Source organism: Delphinapterus leucas, chromosome 5 (genome assembly GCF_059928025.1).
Source record: "Delphinapterus leucas isolate spDelLeu-1000000601 "Yukka" chromosome 5, BTC_Dleu_Yukka2, whole genome shotgun sequence".
Lineage (NCBI taxonomy): Eukaryota > Metazoa > Chordata > Mammalia > Artiodactyla > Monodontidae > Delphinapterus > Delphinapterus leucas.
In genome coordinates, this window is record NC_143133.1 from 64775334 (window position 1) to 64798444 (window position 23111).

The 23111-nt window shown below is 42.8% G+C and overlaps 1 protein-coding gene across 2 annotated transcripts in view; it reads right to left on the reverse strand.

Annotated features, from left to right (window-relative positions):
• Positions 1-23111, reverse strand: part of RBM47 (RNA binding motif protein 47) — a 160584-nt gene that overhangs the window by 78544 nt on the left and 58929 nt on the right. For both annotated transcript variants that reach the window (XM_089911833.1, XM_022565550.3), the window contains exon 2: positions 14423-14507. The gene's annotated coding sequence lies outside the window, so the exon portion shown is untranslated. The remainder of the gene's footprint in view (positions 1-14422; positions 14508-23111) is intronic.

A 23111-nucleotide genomic window follows, 5' to 3' on the forward strand; every position in this document is an offset into this window, starting at 1 on the left:
CCCCTGTTTTGAAATTTTAGAAGAGGTAAGAACAATATTGATCTGATTGTGGCAAGTTACATAAACTTCCAGTAGTCAGGGGAGTGAAATGACTCAATGCTAAATTCAATTTTCTGATATTCATATAAAAATAATTAAATCTGCTCTCCCTCAAGTGAACTGGATGTCTTTGGCCCTCCACAGTTGTTAGATTTAGTCCCATTTGCCTAAGTACACAAAGCCACAGGGACGTTTTTCCCACGAAGGAAGTTTCCTCTAATTTTGAAACAATCATTTATTCCAGCCATTTTGCAATGACTGGGAACTTGTCAGAAGACTCTCAGCTTCTTACTGCCAGAGTCACTGGGCAAAAGAGTACCCAAATCACATTCTTTCATAAATCAATATGCTTGCAGTCTAACCTTAACTTTAGTTCCCTCTTCATGCTGAGGTTTCCCACCATAAGATAAACACATTAAAGATTCCATGTGCTTGTTACACCGCAAAGACTATACTGCAACTTCTTTCCCCAGAAACTGGCCATTACAGAAAGCTTTTGCAGCTATTCTTTTTCTAGATTTTCCTATCTCCTGTTTGGGTTTTAGCCACTAATAACACAGTTCCAGGTATCTGTGTCCAGGATATCATTATTACACTTGATCAAATGTAAACATTTGATTACGGCTCTAGTTTTATCATGTACGCTCGTATTTTCTACAAAAGAAAAAAAAATAAGCTAAATAGAAATACTTAGTATTCTCAAGAAATACTGTCATTAGTTTCTCCAAAACTATGTATGACCAGTATATAAAGTTACTCCTAGCAACTGCGTTCTAAAAACAAAAGTTGAGGATAAGAAGCAGTCTTTCAAGCTGACCTTTAATCGGGGTAGGGGATGGGGGAGGAAAGAAAGTTTAAGAGTATTTTCAAGCAACCAGAACCACCATTTAGCAAAAGCTTTTCATGGAATGAGTCACGGGGTATAATGAAGCGCAAATCACAAGGTACACGTCGTCTCCTAGAAACGCCGCACCTGGCTCCGAATTCTTTGCTAGAGCAAATGCTAAGTTCTCATTCAGGCCCCTGGAAAACCTCAAGCACAGGCAGATTTCACCTCCTTCTCCATGACACACACCTCCCCCTAGTAAAACTGAAAACAACGTTTGACTGAAACTGAAGATTACAATTATCCCGGGACTCCAGGCCACGGAAAAATAAGAGTTTGCAAAGCAATCACTTGGCCCCCTTCATCCCCTCACCATTCCCGCCCCTTCAGCAGAAGGGAAGCCGAATCGGTACGCAATCTGAAATTCTAAACATGTATAAATTCTAAACTATGAAACAAGTACCTGCCAAACACCTGGAGCGCTCTTTCCCCGGCTGGCTCTCTCCTCCCACACGCTCTGGCAACGGAATGCCCTTCAAAACCATGGCTCAGTGCTTTTGGTAAATGTTTTACGAGACACTAAACAGCCTTGAGTCCCACCCTCAGAGCAAACACCATTGAGAGAACACAATATAATGGTCGCAGAGATATCGTGTGATGTGCAATGATGCAAATGAACAGGCGGGCTCTATTTCCACACTTCCCCTTAAGGGGAAAAAAATCCCAGACTTGCAAGGGGTGGGATGGAGGGCGGCTAGAGGAAGGGCTCGCAGAAATAAACCTTAATACTAGAAGCATTCGAGTTTTGTGTGGTGTTCTGTTTTGGTTAAAGTGGCATTATGATAAGCTCATTGTTCTAATCCCCAAGCAAGTCTTGGCTTTCTAAATGAAAAAGTGTTAAAGGCAAGAGTTAACAGAGGGTAGAGTCCCCCAGTGAATCTGTAGACACCGGCGCAACTACACATGTACCGTAGATTTCTATTTTTCAGAGGAAATCCGACTTCAAAAAAGCTTTTCATAAACCATCTTCCACAAAACACAAAATGTACTCCCCATTTTCCATATCCCTCAAGTAATTCACAGTTAAAAACCAACTCTGCTCCAAACCAGAAGTTTTGCATTCCATTCGAGTTAACAATTACAACTGGAGGATAACAGAAACTTGCTGGCACCGAATTATTAGCATACCCAGAATGTCAGGTGCCTCTTGGTACCACCAGGGTTAACAAGATAAAAAGAGAGGGTGTCCAGGGATCATCGGCCTGGCTTTACAGAAACTACATATGGACACGGCTGGAGTCTGGAGCTCAAGTGGGCCGCTTGCACCTACCTGCTCTTGGAACTGAGAAATGAGAAAACAGAATTATCAAGTGACTGTCAAGCCTACTCTATGAAAAGAGACCAAGGCTGTAGAGAGGAGAAGAAAGAAGTGATTTTGGCTTTGGAATCTCACACACAGCCAGGTTAGGCAACTATGAAAACCGTTTCTCTGGGCCCTACCCCCTAACCCAGTCCCCAGGAATACTTAGAATTCTGCATTTCATACCTTTAGTATATCCAGCGGGGAAAAAAGAAAACTGAACACAGAATTGCTGTCATGGCTTTTCTTCACACCAGCTGTGTGATCTTGAGCAAATCACAACCTCTCTGAGCCTGTTCCCTCATCTATAAAGTAAAAATGTCTAGAAACAGAAAAGATTTGCCAAAGAACTGACAGCACTCCCAATCTGAGAGCCTAGAAAATGGCATATACACATTTTCAAAGCATTTTAGGGTTGTTGTTCATTTTTTTCTCCCCCCTACCTCCTGTACATAAGTCTTATCTTGTTCTCAATTTCCTTGTATCACAGATGCCTCAGGTTAGGGCTATGACTGATCTGCCTTGGGTGGGTATCCTAAATGCCCAGTTATCTGCCTCTCAGGGGCGTGGTGAGGGGGCCTTCACGGTCTCCAGCCCAAGCTGTCAGTGCCTGTGCTTTCACAACATTTCTCCTCTTGAATTCATCTTGCCCTCTAACACAGATACCTGCCTGCCTCCCTTTCCTTTTCCTTCTGTCTTCTTTTTTTTCTCATTTTCTCCTTCTTTTTTCCCCTTTCTACCCTCCTTCCTTTTCTGCCCTGCATCCTTGAGAGAGAGATGTGCACAGCAATTATTCCCATCATCCTGTTTCTTCTGTTATTTTACATGATATATCAAACAAGCCGGTGAGGGAGGTGAGATAGATGTGTTATCATCCAGATTCTACTAAAGAGAGAGCCAGAAAGATTCAACAGCTGGCCCGAGGTCATGGGGCTGAAGCTTGGCTCTCCTGACAGGCCAGGGTTGCCCTACTGCCGTTCCTGGCCCTGACCACCCGACTCCCCACCCTCAAATGTACCTCTTCTCAGTGCCCCAAAGTCCCCACCTGGTCTAATCGGGTCTCACTGCTAATTGTGGCATATTCCCCTCTCAGAGCATTCTTCTCCTCATCTCCTTTCTTCCCCTCTCTGGACTGTCAAACTCTCACCCTATTTTTAGAGTCTATCTCACTTGACCCCCATAACCCACCTGCTGGCCCTGTGTGCCCTTCTTTAGGCAAACCCAAGAGAAGCAAATCTCCAAAGTGACAAAGCTGCATGACTGGGGAATAATTATTCACTTCATAGGAGTCTTTCCTTATTGGGTGCCCATGCCACGCTGCACCAGCATATTTATGTGTACGTCAAAAGTTTTCTAGACCATAAGAGTGTCCACCTCTGCACCCTTAGCATAGTGTCCAGTGCTTACTGTTAAGGAATATATTTGAATTCTGAAGGAAAAAAATGTGAAGACATAATATCAGAATCCAAAGTAGTGCCTCCATGGAGTAAACTCCAGGAATGACTGGAGGCCCAAGAGTTTAGGGTTTTGATGTAGTAGGTTTGTTTTGGTTTTGCTTTGTATTCAGAGAGAATGAGAAAAGTGGATTATAAAGACAGGGTAGCAAATAAACTAACCATCAAATCACGCCATGAAACAAGAACCAATGATTAAATGCCTACAATTCACCAGGTACTTGATATACAATCTCATTTAATTTAATCAAACAGAGGAGGAGGAGATAGGTTCAAAGAGCCTGCCCGAGGGCACGCACTTTGCCAATAAGGGCAGATCTGAGAATCAAAGCAGATCCAATCCGAGTCCTTGCTCTTCACCTGAGCCACACTCTCCTGACACAAGGACCCTGCAGCCTGCTCAGTCTAGGGACTAAGTGTCTGTTGCCCAAATCCAGAGCCACCTGTGTATGCTTTCTAGACTCTATGAGAACCCGTTCGGCCCTGTTCTTCAACTCCTTTTCCTTGAGTTCCCCAATCCCTTCCTTTCACCTTTTCTTTTTATCCCCAAGACAATCTGTCCTGCTCACTTTGAAATCTACTGACAAACTCTATTATTGGGGCCCTCATTTGACCACAAAAACCATCCAGATAGTATGGATTTCCCTACTTCACGTACGCCTTTATGTTCATTTTTTTCCTATGGTCACAAATTTGATACTTGACTTTAAACACTGTAGGTTGTGTTAAAATTCCCTTGTATAGCCCTTGGTGTGCTACTGTATTCAAATATTCTACCTCTTGCTGCTCAGAGACTAAGTTCTGTGTCCCTGAGGAAGACCCGTGCCTTCTACACCATATCAATGTTTTATAATAGCATTTTCCCACTTCCAGCCAGGCAATTCTAAATCGAGTTTTGTGCTATTGTTTTGGGTATGCCAGCATGCGGGTGAGCCCCTAGTATTTTTAACTGCCAAGTTCTGTTAGGGCAGAAAAATCAACCTCTGGCGTGTGCTGCTCTATCACCGTGGGCCTGTTCCAGAGTGTCTGTGAGTTCCAGGGGCCCACCTCTAGCTTAGGTATATTTGAATCTAGCATATATTTGGCCTGCAAGATGATTCCAGATTCTGAAAGGAGTTTTGTGCTCTCTCGGAGACTAGTGACAGGAGAGGAAGCAGCAGCAGGAGGTGAATATTTTATTTGGAACTAGTAGGTCTCCCAGAATCTTGGAAAGGTCATGAAACTCCCCTGAATCACTCAAGCCACTTCAGTTTTCTGAAGAGGGCTTCAGAGAGCATTGTGAGTGAGGCCTCAGAAACTGCTGGTTTCCTAGTCCAGCCTAAACCAAACCCTAAGGAAGGTCCCAATAGTCCCTGGTGTCTTCCCAAACTGCTTCAGGAAGGAGACGGTGGAACAGATGAAGGGAACACGTGATGAATCTACACTGTCCAGGAATGTCTTTCACTGGGTCATCAGCCACTAGATCAGCAGTTCTCAAAGTGAGGTCCCTGGATCCCCTGGGAGACCCTAGGACTCTTTCAGAGGTCTGCAAAGTCAAAACTATTTTCATAATAATACTAACATTTCTGCCCTTTTTTTCACTGTGTTGACATTTGCACCAATGATGAAAAGGCAGCAGAAGGTAAAACTGCTGGTACCTCAGCACAGAATAAGACAGTGGCACAAATGTGTACTAGTAATCATAGCATTTTTTTATTGCCAGGCACTAGAAGTTGTTTTTATTTTATTTTTTTTAAGAGGCAGTTTTTCTTAAGAACGTACTTGAAGCAGGAAAATATTAATTTTATTATGTTTTGAGCATATACCTTTTTAAATATTCTTTGTGATGAAATGGGAAGCAAGTACAAGCACTTTTGCTGCATAATAAATTATGATCATAGGCTCAAGGAAAGTCATGTGTGTGACTGAGTTACAGACTGAGCTACAGCTGCTTTCATCATGGAAAGCATGGAACACTATTTTTACTTGAAGCAGATAAACTATGGCTATCCAAATGTGGGTTTTTGGTAGACAATTTCTGGAAAAATGAGTGAAGTGTGCCTGTCACTTCAAAGAACACAACTAATAGTATTACTATTTGTTTCCAATGATAAAATTTGAGCTTTCTAGCAAAAGTTAAAATTTTGAAGAACTTGAATTCACCACCATGAGCTTGACAGCTTGCCAATAATTAAGTGCTTTTCTGATGAGATTAGTTGTGACATTATTAAATGTGATTTTTTAAAATATTGTATAATGAAATGTGTCAATATTTGGATCATCTTCACAACTCAGTAAACTAATATTTTCCAAATGACCAATTCACGATGTTATAGAATCATGCATAGTAAAAGATCCATTCAAAGTACAAGATAAACCAGTGGATTTTAATATGAGTATGAAAAGTTCATTGATATGGTTTCAGATTCTACACTGCAACTAATCTTTAAGAAACTATCTCTTGTAGAGTTTGGGTTTAATATCAAAGAAGAATGTTCTCAATTATCTGAAACGGCTATTACAATACCCCTCCTTTTCCCAACTACATATCTTTGTGAAGCTGAGTATTCTTTGTTTACTTTGATTAAAGTAACATATCTCACCAGATTGAAGGCAGAAGCAGATATAAGAATACAGCTGGGGCTTCCCTGGTGGCGCAGTGGTTGAGAGTCCGCCTGCCAATGGAGGGGACGTGGGTTTGTGCCCCGGTCCGGGAAGATCCCACGTGCCGCGGAGCGGCTGGGCCCGTGAGCCATGGCCGCTGAGCCTGCGCGTCCGGAGCTTGTGCTCCGCAAAGGGAGAGGCCACAACAGTGAGAGGCCCGCGTACCGCAAAAAAAAAAAAAAAAAAAAAAGAATACAGCTGACTTCTATCAAGCCAGTAATTAAAGAGATTTGCAAAAATATAATGTGGTTTCTACCATCTACTTTTTATATAGTTTTTCATAAAATGTCATTTATGTTAACATAAGAAATTACGATTATTTAAATAATAAATAAATAAATATTTTTAATTTCTTAGTTTGAATTTCCAATGTGGTAAATAGTTAACAGATACAACCCACATAAACAAATACACTTCAGGTTCCTCAATAATTCTTAAGAATGTAAAGACAGGGTTGCCAGATTTAGCAAATAAAAATGCGGGATGCCCAGTTAAATTTGAATTTCAGATAAACAACAAATAATATTTTAGCATAAGTATCCATGCAATATTTGGGACATACTTATACCAAAAAATTACTTATTGCTTATCTGAAGTTTACATCTCATTGAGTGTCCTTTATTTTACTTGCCTGTTAAGATGTGCTGAGCCCAAAAAAGTTTGAGAAAAGCTGCAGTAGACCGTGCCCCTCACACATGTACTAACACACTAATACCAACACTTATTAAACACCCACTGTGTACCAGACCCAGCACTAAATTCTTGACAAATATTACCTCTTCAATCATTCCAAAATCCTATGTGGCAAGTATTATTATGATCCCTAGTTAACTAAAGCTAGTTATTGGGGGAAGGCAAGACTGGAACTCAGACACCCAAATCTCAGCTTGTAACTATTAGGCTTACACTGAACTCTGAATAATGGAGAATCCCAAAGATGATGGGGTTTTCTGTGTATTTGCATCTCAAATTTTAGCAAATCGATTTCTGTGGCTTCCCTTCTCTCTGTCTCACAGTTGTGTGTTCTGCCATCAGAACAATGATGAAAACCAAGGCTGTGTGTCAGGGAATTCTATCCAGAACTGGCCATCAGCATTTGACTCGGAGCAGAATTTCCTAATGGATGCTTCCCTGGGCGTGACAACAGCACTGTTCCAGGCTGGGAATTCTAGAATGGAGAAATGGTGCACAGGCACTGCTCGTTACTGTTAATTGGAAGCTGCTGGGAGCTTGGTGCTGGGCTAGGATCATCCTTGAGAATAAATTGGTAAGTTCTCCAAATGAATCTGTACTAGCTGAAACAAATGCAACCATTGTTGTAAGTGAGCCAAGGTCCTATTATTTGTATGACCATGACCCAGGCCACTGGATATATTTAATGAGCTCAGGTTTGACAGTAAACAAACTAGAGAAAGTAAATTTTTTTATGATCCAGGATGGGGGCAAGGGGGTGCCTCATGATCTGCAAATACAAAAATGAATTTGCTTGCAGCCAACTAGGGGCCCACCCTCAATCACCAAGGGCTATAATGAAATGTAGAAAGTGATAAACATATAAGGGAGGGAGGGAGGGAGAAAGAGAGATACTAGTCTTTCATTTGGGAAAATTTCTTTAACAAAGGGAAGATTTACCTTTCAAATCTCTTTTGTTTTGTAAATTTGGATTTTTATTAGATGTGAGGCACACTACATTATACTAAAGGCAGTTGTGTGTAACCAGAAGCCAAGGGTGATAGAACTTTGAAAATTATCCTGGAGGAGAGAATGAGACAAGGGGAGGGGGAAAAAAGGGTAGATCAGAAAAGATGCCAGAACTGGGGTGTTGGATAGTGAAGATGTGCATTTTAGAAATCAAGATTTAGTGAGAGCCTAGAGAGCAGGCCGAGGGAGAAAGAGGGTTTGGGGAAACCCAAGGGCCCTTGCTGTGGGGCATCTGAAGGAAAAGTAAAAGAGTCATTTTTTACTTTTAAAACTGTCAACTTTGCCATTCGCCTCAGGCCCACCAGGCAGGGCTGCTGTCTGAGTTCAGATACTGGCCCAGTCCTGCCCTGGTGGCGGGGTCTGCTTTCCAGCAGTCTCTCTATCTGCACACTCAGTCTAGATAACTCAAGCACTGAAAGGAGTGCCTGCAGAGAGAGGAAAAAGAAAAAGAATAACAAGCTGAGATGCAAGCACGGCTCCCTCCTCAGATAAGCTTGGGTGACCAAGGAGTGTCGCCTTCCCCTTCAAGGAACCCTCAGAATTTATTCTTGTGAATGCTGAATGTCAAGGAGGACGCAGCCAGAAACTGTGACTCATCAAATTTCCAACGTCAAGACCAGAATGCACAGTCTGGATCCAAGGACTGGCTTTGCACTCAGAACACTGAGAGTCAAGGCCTCTGCCTGCTTCAGATACAAAGGCGGTGGAGCCATGGGGCCCGGCCTTCGCCCCACCAGCCCATTGCTTTTCCCTGTCTTCAGAGCCTGGAGAACAGGGAGTTTTATCCCAGTGTGTTTGAGCTACAGGCCCTTATGACATCTCAGAAAGCGATCTGCCTTGAAAAGTGGTTGGATCTGTACATGACGGTCATTGGCCATTGGTATAGAGCCAGATAGTAAGTATTTTCGGCTCTGCAGGCCATATGGTTACATATTTTTCTTTCTCTTTCTTTTTTGGGGGAAACGCTTAAAAGTGTAAAAACCATTCTTAGCTACATACAAAAACTGGCAGCAGAGCAGGCCATAGTTTGCTGATCTCTTACTTAGAGCAAGGGCAAAGGGTGGGCGGCATAAACTGGAGGTTTCTGCACGCAGTCTGGTTGTCATAACATGAGACAGCTGTTCCATTGCCTTCTTACTGACAAAGGCTACCTAATTCTCCATCGCACTTGCCGAGTCTGACATTCTCCACTTGTGGAGGCATCTTCCCTTTGTATGATCCTCTTCAAAGAAGAATTTAGCTGTAGATCTGGCAGGAAATTAAACCTTCAAATGATAGTGTTATATAGTCAGGAAATTAGATAAAAGGCACTTAAAATAAGCTAGAATATTTTTTAACAGGCTAGTTTTCCATTCTGAGTGTGTGTGTGTGTGTGTGTGTGTGTGTGCATGAGTGCATTTCTGTTTAAAATGAACACTCCATATGTATCACAAAATTCCAAACCTGGAAAAATCTTCCGATGTAGCCTAGTCCATAACTGTTTACATTTGAGGAAACTATGACCTACTTTGGTTAAATGAAATATTTCAAGTTACACACTAGCTGGCAGAAGAGCTTGAGCCAGAAACTTGGTTTTCCGATTTCCAAATTAGTTCTCATTCTACTACTCTACTTTATAGCACATTGCCAAGTTAGTACTAAAAACTCAATTCAACAAATACTTATAAAGTATTTCCATACATGCCCAGCACTGGCTCAGTGCTCTGGGATACAAAACAAGTGTAAGAGAAGAGTCCTGCCCATGAAAAGCTTTTGAGCTCACTGAGAAAACAAGGCATACACACATGAAACAAATATATTCTGTCTTACATTGTTATGTAATTATACAGCTAAAACAGAGCTGATGGTTCTTCCTGTAATGACAGAATGGTTCTTTATCTTTGCTGTTCAATATGGTGGCCAGTACAGCCACGTGTAGCTGCTGAGCACTTAAAATGTGGGTAGTGCTACTGTTACCAACCTGGGTTCTTGGACCCGTTAATCAATAAAAATTGATAAGAGGCCAGAAGAGGAAGTTAGGCAAGGCTTTATTGGGACTCCTGCTATAGCCTAAGGGAGCAAAAACAGGTAATAGGTTCCCTTGCTCACCCCCCCGAGGCGGGGTGAGCTGGTCCCCTAAATGGGGTGAGGATGGGGTGGATCCGTGGGGGAGGCGTGGCTTGGTGGTCTGCCCACCCCCTTGGTGGTGCTATGTGCAGGGGTCATGCTCAGGACCCTGCTTTTGCTCCCTGCACCTCAGAAATGGCAGCTGGGTTTTGGTCTTTTTGTGACATGCTCATAATTTGCCCCAACTGCACATGCTTGCAGTTATTTTTAGTCCCTCATAGTTTCTTTGTATTTTGTTGCTCTTGAGGAGACGTTTGTCCAGGTGCAAGCACTGCAGTAAAGGGTCCCAGGTCCCAGCCTGTCTCATGACTAAGGAAGTAAACTTTTAATGATATTTAATTTTAATTAGTTTAGATAGCCACATGTGGCTAGTGGCTACTGTACTGGACATCACAGGTCTAAAAAAATGGTTATACATCTGGATGGAAGACAGGTAACAAATATTCTGTCACTTCTCCCTATTGTGCCTTTGGCAGAAACCACTGCTGATCACAGAACCCTTCCCCTCTGAGCAGGGATGAGCTCTCAGGATTCCCCATGCAACGTTATTCTCAATTGTCTGGACCTGGTATATATAATGAAACCTATTTGCCATCCTTGATACAGATAAAAAGTGACAAATGTGAACAGGAGAAGGAAGTACTTGAGCTGAGCTTAGAACGGCAACGTTTGGACACATAAAGAGAAAGGGACAAAGAGTGTGGGGCTCTCCAAGTGGAGAACAGCATGATCCGAGGAACTGGACAGAGTTCTCCTGGTTCTAGGACAAGGGGGATGCTGGCCCTGCCAGAAGGGAAGATTGCACTGGGTGAGGTGGAGATACGGGGACAGACAGAAGTGGGACCTAGATTAAGGAGACCTTTGCATTCCAGGAGTTTAGACTTTTTCTCAAGAGCAACAGAAGCCCCTGAAGGTTTAAGCAGGATAATGACAGGAGAAAAACATATTTTAGGAATCTGATCTGATAGCGAGCCACAAACAGGATTGCGTAATAGACACATACATTCAGAAACCGGTAAGAAGGCTATTCCACTAATGGTTTATGGTTTTCCTTTAGGAAACTAATACTTGTTTATTAAAGAAAATGTATAAATCACAGAAAAGCAGATATAAAAATTAAATCTAGATCTCTACCTTTCACTCTCAACCGTAGCTGGCATTTTGATGCAGTTTCTTCTGGGTTTTGTTGGGTTTTTTTCCCCCTTCCGTGGCTAAAATGGAACTGAAATGTGTCTGTGTTATGTCTCTGTTCATTTTAAGTGAACATCACAACAGATAGATAGCTGGGGTTGTCATAAGACAAAAATGTTCCCATGATCTTTAAGCTGTACCAGTAACACAGAACGGGAGTTCTATTACAGGTGTATCTATTTTACAGATACACCTGTATCTATAGATACACCTGTAATCTATAAAATTTTAGGTGTTAAGTAATTAAACTGTATATTCTGAACAGTGTCATAGGGAGGATGTGTAGGTGTGGTTCCCAGGACATGTAATGGGGTGGTGTAAACAGGGGATCCATTCTCAGACAGGACTCCACCAAGCAGTGGCAAAGTCTTCCTAAGACCCAAAGGTTTTTAAGGCCCAAACCATCTTCGCAGACCACAGGAAAAACAAACCCAAAAACAGCTACTACAGAACGCAAATTATGCTCTCCGGAAAAAGCAATACACAGCCATTCACCAGGTTAATAAGCAAAAGTGTAAAACAGTGGTTGTCCACACGGGACATAGATGAGACTCAATCGTGGAGTTTTCAAAAAATACTGATAGTTGGGTCCCTCCTCAGACCAGTTAAATCAGTGTCTCAGCGAGCAGGGCCTGTGCATTGACATTTTTTTTTAAAGTTCTCAAGACAACTGAAGCATCAGCGGATATCCCAGAACAAGAACAGTTCAAGGGGCCCGGGAGCAGCGTGGGCCTACACTCAACAGACCTCTCGAAAATGACGACATCAAATTCACTCATGACTAAGGAACCAGCAAGCTTGAGAAGGCCAATTCAGTGGAACTTGGGTTCCATGTTGTACATGGTATGTGTATGTGTGTACATGCATGTGTGTGAATTTCCGAATCTGTCAATTAAGTTACTCAATTGCTTAGCAGTACTCTGGATAGAAAATGTGAACACAGAGCATGAAGTTTCAAAACCTGAGAATCTCATAATGGTCCAAAATGGAAGCAGGGTCAAGTAGCTGGCCTCTGTCTGTTCTATTTAAACCATCTTTTTTTTTTTTTTTAAATCTGGCTTTTGGATGGAGGAATTATATATTATACTATGCCAGTGATCACCCTTCCCTGATGCCGTCAAGTAAGTAGAGAAAAAGAAAAGTGGACACATTTATTAATGAAAACAATCTCTCACTAGAAGCTGATCACCTTCCTGTAAGGGGTAGATGAAGGAAATTAAGAACATAGATTTGGGGAGAATTCAAAGGATTGGCAGGAAAACAGGACTTGCAATCCAGCTCTAGGAAATGATGCTAATAGAGAAGGAAGAATATATGTCTGAACCACAAAAACAAAAAATCTCTTAAGGGCTTTTAAAGATTCTTCAAGAAACGTGACTGTATCCTTATTTTAGGACAGACGTCTGTTCATCTGAAGCCACTTTCCCTCTACCTCTTTCCCCGTTGGGTTCACGCTTATTCCTTGAACCTGACACTTGCTGGCCCATGTTGAAACCCTCCAGCTGTTCCTCATTTGATGTCACTACCACCTGCCCCCAGATGCCCTCTGCCTAGTAAACCACTCCTTCCTTCTCCTTCAGGTCTCAGTTAAAAGAGCACTTAAATTCCAAGAAACCTTCACCAGTGGTCACTCCTCCCACTGACATTCAGAGTAGGTCCTCTGGTTTTAAACTCCCTTAACTCCTTGCAATTCTTCTTCAGCCCACTCACAACTCAATTATTTAATGTCTGCCTTCACTACTAGACCAGGTTCTTGGAGGCAGAAAACCAATCCTTTCTGTCTTAATCTCTTAATTACCCAGTACCTGGCACAGAGTCTGGCACGTAGTAGGTGCAGGGAAAAACCTTAGTTAACCAATTTACCTGTACCCCTACTGATTTAAGGATTAATGTACTATCACCCATGGGGCCCTATAATACAGAGGTTCTGCAAATCTTAAAGCCTGTATAAATCAGACCCATGTGACTTGGAGAATCCTGTCCATTCTGTGGCATTACCTCTACAAAGATGCTACTTACCCATGCATTTAACATGAATGTGAATTTGGACTCATTCACACATAAATGGTTGCTAACAAATCACTCTGGGGACATAGTAGTGAAATATTCTAAAACAGAGTATTTCACTTGTAAATCCCATGATGCAGAGCACTGGAAGGGAGCCAGGCTTTGGATAAGAGTATCTGTTCTAGGACCTGCTGCCCAAGAGGCTGCTCCGTGATGTCACATGGGTTGTTCTGAATGCCAGGACCGCTGCTTAGGAGGTCCACAGGCTACTCGTCTCAAAACCATCATATGGAGTCACCCAAAATTTTAGTTTTTAAAGGCACTTGCACTTTGTGAAAAATAGGAGGCAGAGAATACTTAATGCTGCTCATTTGTGGGTTATTAGAGGAATGCTGTGTTTCACCAAATCGAAATCTCCACAAGATGTATCCCAACTTCAGACATGTTAAAGTGGGGGGAGTGTATTCTACAGTGGATGAAATGCAGTGTACACTACAGGAAAAACTCAGTATTAAAAGACTTTAAGCGAAGTCACTCAAATATAGCTTCTGTCATTCTTTTTGACTGTGGGAGTCTTCTGGGGACAATGGTACTTACAAAACATACAGGGCGGGCTTCCCTGGTGGCGCAGTGGTTGAGAATCTGCCTGCCAATACAGGGGACATGGGTTCCAGCCCTGGTCTGGGAAGATCCCACATGCCGCGGAGCAACTGGGCCCGTGAGCCACAGCCACTGAGCCTGCGCGTCTGGAGCCCGTGCTCCGCAACAAGAGAGGCCGCAACAGTGAGAGGCCCGCGCACCGCGATGAAGAGTGGCCCCCGCTCGCCGCAACTAGAGAAAGCGCTTGCACAGAAATGAAGACCCAACACAGCCAAAATAAATAAATAAATAAATTAATTAATTAAAGAAAACAAAAAACATACAGGGCACTCTGGCCTAGTAAATTAGGCAAATACCCAGAAAAAAACGATGTGTTGGTTTAAAAAATGAGAGAGGATTAACATTTGGCTGTCACTATGTAATGTTCACCTACTTTTCTCCACCCCTGAAAGATGTTCTTTTGAGCCCCAGTAAAGATGGAGCCAGATGACTTACCAAACCTCCTCACTGAGCCCAGGAGTGGCTGATCTCTGCTAGGTGACCTAATGCGAGGTGTCCTGATGCTTCTCTTACCCGAACTCTGAAATGGAAAAGATAATATACTATTGACCCAGAGACGGCTAAGGAGGAGTATGCAGTAAATGATGGCTAAGTGGTTGGAGGGGAAGTGGTAAGAAGAAATATGGTGTTTTATGATTAATACACACCTTTGTGTGTGCATGGATTACAAGGAAAGCTACATGACCGGTCAGTACAAGAGATCTGCACTGGCTCACATACATGGAGAAAATAGGTCATGTCCTTTTGCCAATTCCACAAGGCTATTCAGGTTGGTATTAGCTAAAGGACATTCAAGGGAAAAAATCTCAGTCCGACAAGGAGAGAAGAGGAAAGTATAAAGAGGTGGTATAACGGGGAGGAGAAGCTCACGGGTTTGGCCAGGTACTCAAAACTCACCTCCACTGCTTGCTAGCTGGGTGACCTTGGGTGTTTTACTCAACCTCTCTGATCCTCCTTTTTCTCATCTAATATGAGCCTGTTTATCCACGTGTTACGGACATTGTGACAATAAACAAGACAACATATATGAAGCCCTTGGGGCCCCATATGAGAGAAAACATTCAATGGAGGGCAGCTATGATTATTATATTCATTTAAATGTCTTTCTGCAGAGGCACATTAAATTGCGGTCTTTCAGGGTAAATCACCAAACACTCAAAATTGTTTAAAGCCCTGTGAGCTGTTAGTGTTTTAAATATTTCTTTACTTTTGGAAGCCCTTTGCAGCTAGCTTTTCTGCCCATATATGAACAATATTCCCTACCTATTCCACTTCATCTTTAATTAAATACATTTGATTAACTAGGCTCTGTACAGCAGACTTTATTATGCTACAACTCACTGAGACTGAATAAAACCCCACAGAAGTCTCACTACCACCCGCTCCAAGAAAGACCACAAGTCTGCAAGCTACCTCTGGGAAACAAAATACTGAGTTCTGCTAACTCCTGCAGTTGAACTAGGTAATCATTTGTTCCAAAGTTCTTCCCAACTCAATGGCCTAATTAACTAAGGTTGAGCTTTTGATTAACACAGTGCTTGAAGGAACTTTGACCCACAGAAAGTTGGCATTTGACTTGCTTCTGAGTCCAACTTGTGTCACGAGTGCTGGTTTCAAGGGTAATAAAGGACCTGGCTGTTTGCTTACAGCAAATGGAGGTGGTGCCGTGTCACTATAAGGCTTTTCCCTCGACTGTCCACCGGACCCTTGGCAAAGGTAGTTTGCAGCCCACACGTCAGCTTTTGGAGTGAATAGGATGAAAGGCTGTATATTTCCAAACTGAAAAGCACCTAAGTTCTACCTGGCACTTTACCTAAATGTCAGTTGTTTAGGAAACATGAATATGATCCCCTGATCAAAGTGATCAGAGTGGAGATCAGGTGTTGGAGCAGGTGCATGTCCATCTAGTGCTATGTCCATCTAGATTCTGCCTTGGTGAGCAAAGTGCTCTCTCTCATGGCTCCTGAGTTCTAAAACACTCGTCAGACACAAGGCAGAGACCATAGTACCTGAGAGCGCATGTTCCTGCCTGTTATAAGATGAATAGTATCCTTCCTAAATTCATATGTTGAAGCCCTGACACCGCCTCTCTCCCCGCCCCCCCCCCCCCAGTACATCAGAATGTGACAGTATTTGGAGATAGGGCCTTTGAAAAGGTAACTAAGGTTAAATGAGGTCATATGGGTGGGCCCTAACCCAGTATGAATGGTGTCCTTATAAGAGGAGATTAGGGTACATTCACATATAAAGCAAGGGATGACCATGTGAGGACACAGCGAGAAGGTGGCCATCTGCAAGCCAAGGAGTGAGACCTCAGGCCAACACCTTGATCTTGGACTTCCAGCCTCCAGAACTGTGAGAAAATAAATTTCTCTAGTTTAAGCCACCCAGTCCGTGGTATTGATATTTTGTTATGGCAGCCCTAGAGGTCTAATACACTACCTCCCTCTCTGTACCCCCAGCCTTATGTCTCAGGACCAGGCAGGGAACAAATGAGGAAGTAGACTAAGAGCAAAAAATAACAGGAGTGGTGTAGACAGTGGTAAATAGGAGAGGTACCAAATTTTTAATCTTTAAAAAATACTGGGAAGCCACACAGAATATGTCCATGGCTTGATTATGCCGGGGATCTTTCAGTGGCAATCCCTGGGCTAAACCATTGCAATGAGACACTTAAAAACACCCACTATTCATCTTTCAACAAATATTCATTGAATACCTACTACAGGTCAGGCCTTAAGCCAGACACTGGGTATAGCAGTGGTGAATAAAAGAGGCATCTTCTCTGCCGTCATGGTATATAATGGTCTGGAATAGGGAGTCCAGGTACTGAGCTAGGCGAGAGACGCCAAGTTGAAAAGACAAAGTTGCTGCCCTCCAGGGTGCCGCAGATTAGCAGACCACAGACATGAAACAAGACCATCATGAAACAATGGGACACCAGCTCTAAGACACAAGGAGCAATGGAAGGTGGAAAGATGACTGCAAGTCTGTCAAGGTTAATCAAGGAAGACGTGAGCCAAGTTCTGGAGGATGAATAACAGTCTGCTTGGCAGACAGGGATGACGGATGAGGAGAGGGCATTTTTCAGCCAGAAGGAACAGTGAGTTCCTGGGTATGGGGACCTGAGAGAGTGCAGCAACTTTGGAGAATGACGAGTAGTTGGACTGAGGGTGGGCAGCGGAGGGGGCAGCAGGACGTGCAGCTGAAAAAGGCAAGGCACTCACACTTCATTGCACAATGAACCACTGGAAAATTTAAATCAGGAAGGTGGCATTACCAGAACTACCTGTTAGAAAGATCTCCCGACCACGATGCAGAGGGGCTAAAGGCAGGGTGACCCATCTGGAGAAGATGAAGGCGGGGACCAGGGAAACAGACAGAGGGATGCCTGGCAGACAAGGTCAGGGATGCAGAACTGAAGTTGTCATGGCGTTCAACCCATGGCCACAGACGACACTGCCCAAGGACATTATGTGCATCTAGAGAAGCACTATATATATATATATATATAGTGTGTGTGTGTGTGTGTGTGTGTGTGTGTGTGTGTGTGTGTGTGGTACGTGGGCCTCTCACTGTTGTGGCCTCTCCCATTGCAGAGCAGAGGCTCCGGACACGCAGGCTCAGCAGCCGTGGCTCACGGGCCCAGCTGCTCCACGGCATGTGGGATCTTCCTGGACCGGGGCACGAACCTGTGTCCCCTGCATCCGCAGGCGGACTCTCAACCGCTGCACCACGAGGGAAGCCCGAAGCACTAATTTTTTAAGGGTACTACTTTGATCAATGAGAACATGCATTTCTTAAGCTTTTAGTTTCATTTATCTTACATTTCACATCAAGAAACTAACTCTACTTATCCTTTTCATCCATCAAAGTCACATGTACCTCAGTTTCCTCATCTAAATATGGATAATAATGGCACTTCCTTCACAGAGAAGATTCCTTGAGCTCATTAATACCAGTAAGTAGTTAAGTGCCAGAAATGCATTATTATTAAATCAGCTATTATTAGAGCAGAAATAAACTTTAAAGAACAAATGGATAATTATCAACTGTGCAGTTAACGATAATCCTCCCTCTCAGTGAAAATGAGCCAGATTAAAACTACCACCACAACTATAAAGAGTAAGAACTCATATAATTGTCTTGGAAAGGAGCTGCCTCTAATTTCCTTAACCTCTCCAGAGCCCTCACACAGCTTCTTAGAAAGGGCCCCAATATTTGTGCATTATCATTACTTTACATTTATAAAATGCTTTGTAAAATGCTTTATAAAAATTTCAAAGATTAATGATCCAAAGGGATGTCGGACCTGCAAAGGGAGACTGACTGCGAAGAGGCACAAGAGAACTTTCTAGAGAGCTGGGAATTTCTATATCTTGATGAGGGCAGTGGTTCCATGGCTGTATGTGTTCCACATAGCACTAAAAATTGTTTGAATGTTATCTATGTGTAAATTATAGTTCAGTAAAGATTGAACAAGGATAAAAGGGCTGGAAGATGGGGGAAAGGGGAGTTCAAGGGGAAATGGGTACTCATATTCCAAACAAAAGTGAAAATAGATTTGAGTGAAAGAACTTGCCCTAAAACCTTTAATTTCCAAAAACACTGTCTCTTGAAATGGATGAAGCTGGCTAAGAATATAAAAAAGCTTCCTTATGCAAGAAACATTTTGAAAAATTCAGAAGTTCTCACCCTCGTTATCCTGTGTCTAAAGCACTTTTTACCCCTCGACTCACTGGACAAGCTGCCCTCTTGTGGCTTTGATATATATTTCCTGAGCACAAAAGTGGGCAGTTAGTTAGCTATTCGGGTAGCAAGCCCAGCCTGCCCTTAAATATTCCCCAAGGTGACTGAGAGTGGGCGTGCTGGCCACTTGCACACAAGAGGCACACGGGGCATTCTGGGCTTGTATCATAGCTGAGCTTTAAATAACTAAGAAAATAGGGTTGCCACAAAATACACATGATTTGAGGCTGACATATTCAGGAGACATTTTGAGGCAATTTAAATTTCACTTTCGCAACATTGTTATCAGCGTATCAGAAGCAAACATCTGTCTCAAACAAGGTGTGTGCAAAGAAAATAGAACTGAAAGTTTCAATTCCACCATCTGTGAATACTATTCAATATTCCAAGGTTTGTTTGCACAAAAAAGGAAAACACCACCCAGCAAATACTACCCAAACACTCGCATGCGGGGAATCTAGGTGTCTTATGAAACATTAAGTATTTGTTTTAAAAAAGGAAAGAAGGAAGGGAGGAAGGAGCAAATAGCATAGCTTTTCAAAAGTTGCACTATAAAAAGATAAAAGACGGCACAAGCAGTAACTCAAAAGATGACAATATTTTCTCTTTAGAAAGCAATCCATCTTCATACAAGCCCTTTTGTCAAAGAAATACATAGAGAAAAGACAAAGATATAGATGGAAATAGATGCTGTATTTCAACTGTTGAGATGTTAAAAATGCACTTAGTCCAGATCCAGTAATATCAGGCTGGACTAAATTAACCTACACGAGGGTCACAGGCACTCCTGATAAATGACTGCTAGATCCATATTCTAGTAGAGCAAGCTTTCTTTTCAAATCAAATCATGTCACTTCCCTTCTCAAAACCCTCCAATGGCTTCTCCTCACAGTTGGAATAAAATCCAAAGTCCTTCCCAGGGCTCCCTCCAGGAGCCTGGCGTGGCTCTCTACTTCCTTCCCTGCCTCTCTCCCACTCCCTCACTCCCTCCTGGCTGTTCCTCCAACATGTCGGCTTTCTCAGCTCCCTGCCTCAGAACTCACGGTTGCCCCCACCTGGAATCGCCCTTCCCAACCTTCCCCGCCTGGCTCTCTTGGTGACTGGACTCACCTGCAAGAAGTCTTCCCAGACCATTCTATGAAAACAGCCCTCCAATCACCAACCCTGCTTGCACTCTCTCTCCTCCTTCCCGTCTTTAATTTTCGGCTATGCAATTATTATTATCTGAAATTACATCGTGTATTCATTATTATCACTTTTTATTATCTCTCTGCCCCACTGAAATGTGAACTCCACGAGAGAAGGGGCTTTTCTCTCCTAAAACAGAGCCTGACACTTGTCAGTCTTCATTATTTGAAAAATGAGATATCCCAGCTTGGGGAGATAATAAACCCTAATGAAATACATTCCAACACTCTATCACCAACAAGTCCTTCCTTAGGTCTACCTCAAGTCTCTCTTATTGCAGCAAAAGCCCATATCCTTTACTTGAATCCCAGAGTGATGGACAGGGGTTGAGCAACAAGCTGTTAAGTAATTCTTTAGGATCACAGACTTTTGAAGGTCAGATGAGGCCTTAGTTATAACCGGCTCCAGCCCTTTTGTTCTGAAGATAAGTACACAGGCTCAGAGAGGGTGACTGGTTTCTCCAGGCTCACACAGAAAGAGTGAACATCAGCAGACACCACAGCACTTCCAGGGCGCAGAGTGCTCGCCCTTCTCATTCCTACAGTCCCACGAGCCAGCAAGGTGCCTGCCACAAAGAAGGGTGCCCGAGGAACAAGTGTCCTCGCTTCTATTCTAAGTGCTCATTCAACTGAACTGGCTTCCTTCCTCTCATTACTGTCCCAACTATAACTTCCTACCTGAGAACAGTTTCCAGTCACTTGCATCATGTGTCATCATTTCCTGCCCTCCGTGTGTATGACAACATACCAGATACAATGGTCTATCTGGGGGCTGATTTGATCCTTACATAATTCAAATAGCCCAGCATGGAAAATACCTAGGAAAGAGTGGGATATGCAAAGCAAAAAAAAAAAAAAAAAAAAAAAATGCTGGCAGCGTCCCCAACCATGGGTGCTGTGACTGTAATGCAATGCAGGAACCCTGTCTGGTCCATATTTGTTTTCCTACAGCGCCAAGCAGTGTGCCTGGCACACAGTCAAGGCCTATTTGTTGAGACGGAGAACAGAAGGAAATGACATTGTAGATTCAGCTTCTTCTCAGTCTACAGTGGCTTTATAATAACAGATACTTCACACAAACAGCTCACCCTGGCATGGTGTCTTCTGTCCTTAGCACTTACATATATCTTCTCATTGATCCTCCTAAGACATCCATCTCACCTGTAAGAAAGATACTAAACTCTGAAAAACCAAGTATTTTTTAGAAGTCATTCAGTAGAAAAACCTAGACTCTCTAGTCTCTAACAAGACTCTGCAGATTTCCTTTCTTCCAGTATATGAGTATCCATATGCTTTGCTGAAGAAATAGTGATGTGTTTGATTATGGGATATTGCCCCAGACCCAGCTAGTGGTGTTAAGCAATACAGAGTATTTGCAACATACTATCTAAAATCTGAAATATTCTGGATTCCAAAACGCATCTGACCCAATAGGTTGCAGGTGAGGATGTCTCAGATTGACATTAACGCGGAGAAGAAAGCTGTCCACAGTCACACAGGCAGGCTGGGATTCCAACCCAGGCAGTCTAATTTTGCAGGCTGTGCTAGCGGCCACCACATTATCCTGCCTCTCCAGTCAATGATGTCGCTGTCATCTGAAAAGCAATTACTGCCTCATTTTTCTGATGTGGCTCCAGGAAATAGGATCCGGCAAGGTGAATGGTGGGGGCAAACTTGTGTTGTCATCCATGAAGACTGATTTGGACCAGCGCTGATGCCAGCTAAATGAAGGCATAGGGACAGTTAACCCAAGCACAGTACTCTTCCTGGGAAGTCATGGCCACATTCGGGGAGAGGGTATACAAAGCTTTTGGCAATCAAAATTTTCACCTCCACGAGAGCTTCTAGGAAACGTTGAGGCAGACCTGCTAGGAATCTGGAATGACCTTTTCCACAGTCGTTTACAAAATTACTCTGTCAAGTTGGGTGAGAGAGCCGTGGGTGGGGTATGAGCAGGACAATGTGTAAGAAGGGTGTGTGTGTGTGTGTGTGTGTGTGTGTGTGTGTGTGTTCATGGAAGCATATGCTCATTACAAATAGACTTTTACCTAATGTCCACAACACGAAACAATTATAAATTGTGTTTTGGCTTTTATTTCTATCCTCTAAACTAATTATCTGTGGAAATAAAAGATGCTACTTAATTGGGTCCAGCAGCGTTCTTACTTCACCAAATACTTGGGGTGAACTCTTTTCTTCAGCTCTCAGTTCAAATGTTACTTCCTCAGGGTAGCCTTCCCCTACAGCAGCCCAAATTAGATTGTTTCCCCCCTTTGTCATCTTGGTGTAAGCTTTCCCTTGTACAACTCATCATGACCTGTGATGAACTACTTGTGAGTTTATTTGTTCACTGTCTAGCTGTCCCCACCAAACTGCAATCTCCTTGTCTGCTCACCTCTGTATGCCCAGCATGTAGCACAGCACCTGACACAAATAAATACTTGTTGAATGAATGAGTCTTGAATTTCACAACAGAAACCCCGGAGGTGGCTAGCACTTCACCAGCAGACACACACCAGGTCTTCTCCCACCTCTGAATTGTGAAAGCCTTATTGCTGTGTAACTCTATTTGGCAATTCATCATATGCCGGCCCAGTGACATGTTATCTCTACAGCTTTAGGTTATTTCTTCACTTTATTATTCTTATTTAACTTTTAACCTGTTTAGATCTTATCTTCCTAACTAGATTAGAAGCACATGGAGTGTAAGTTATACTGCCTCGAAATCCTCAAAGCTCCCTCACCAGCATTTTGCATCTACTCTTTCTAAATGGTTGCTTCCTTTAATGCTCAAAACAGGTATTTCTAAAGGTAATATTATTGAATATTGAAGCCCCCAAAGGCAGGATAGTGTCTAAATTTTTTTTTTTTAATAAATCAAGAGGGTCCAGGAAGACTGAGTGTTGTTTAAATATAAAATACAGTTTTAACTTTGCTTATGTGAGGGACCAACACAGGGCAGAGAAAATCTTAATTCAGCTAAGTTCTTTTTACTTTCATGAAATATCCCCTCCACCATCCTTCAGGTCCCACTCAACTCAGGAAAACTCTCAGTGGCACAAAAGCAGGGTTTTTTGTTGTTTTGCTAAGTCAGGCCCTTTATTACAGGGTAGAAAGAACACTTGTTCCTTATTTCTCAATTCCTCATTCCTGCTGGCAGCACAAAACATGCCCCAGCCCTGACTGTC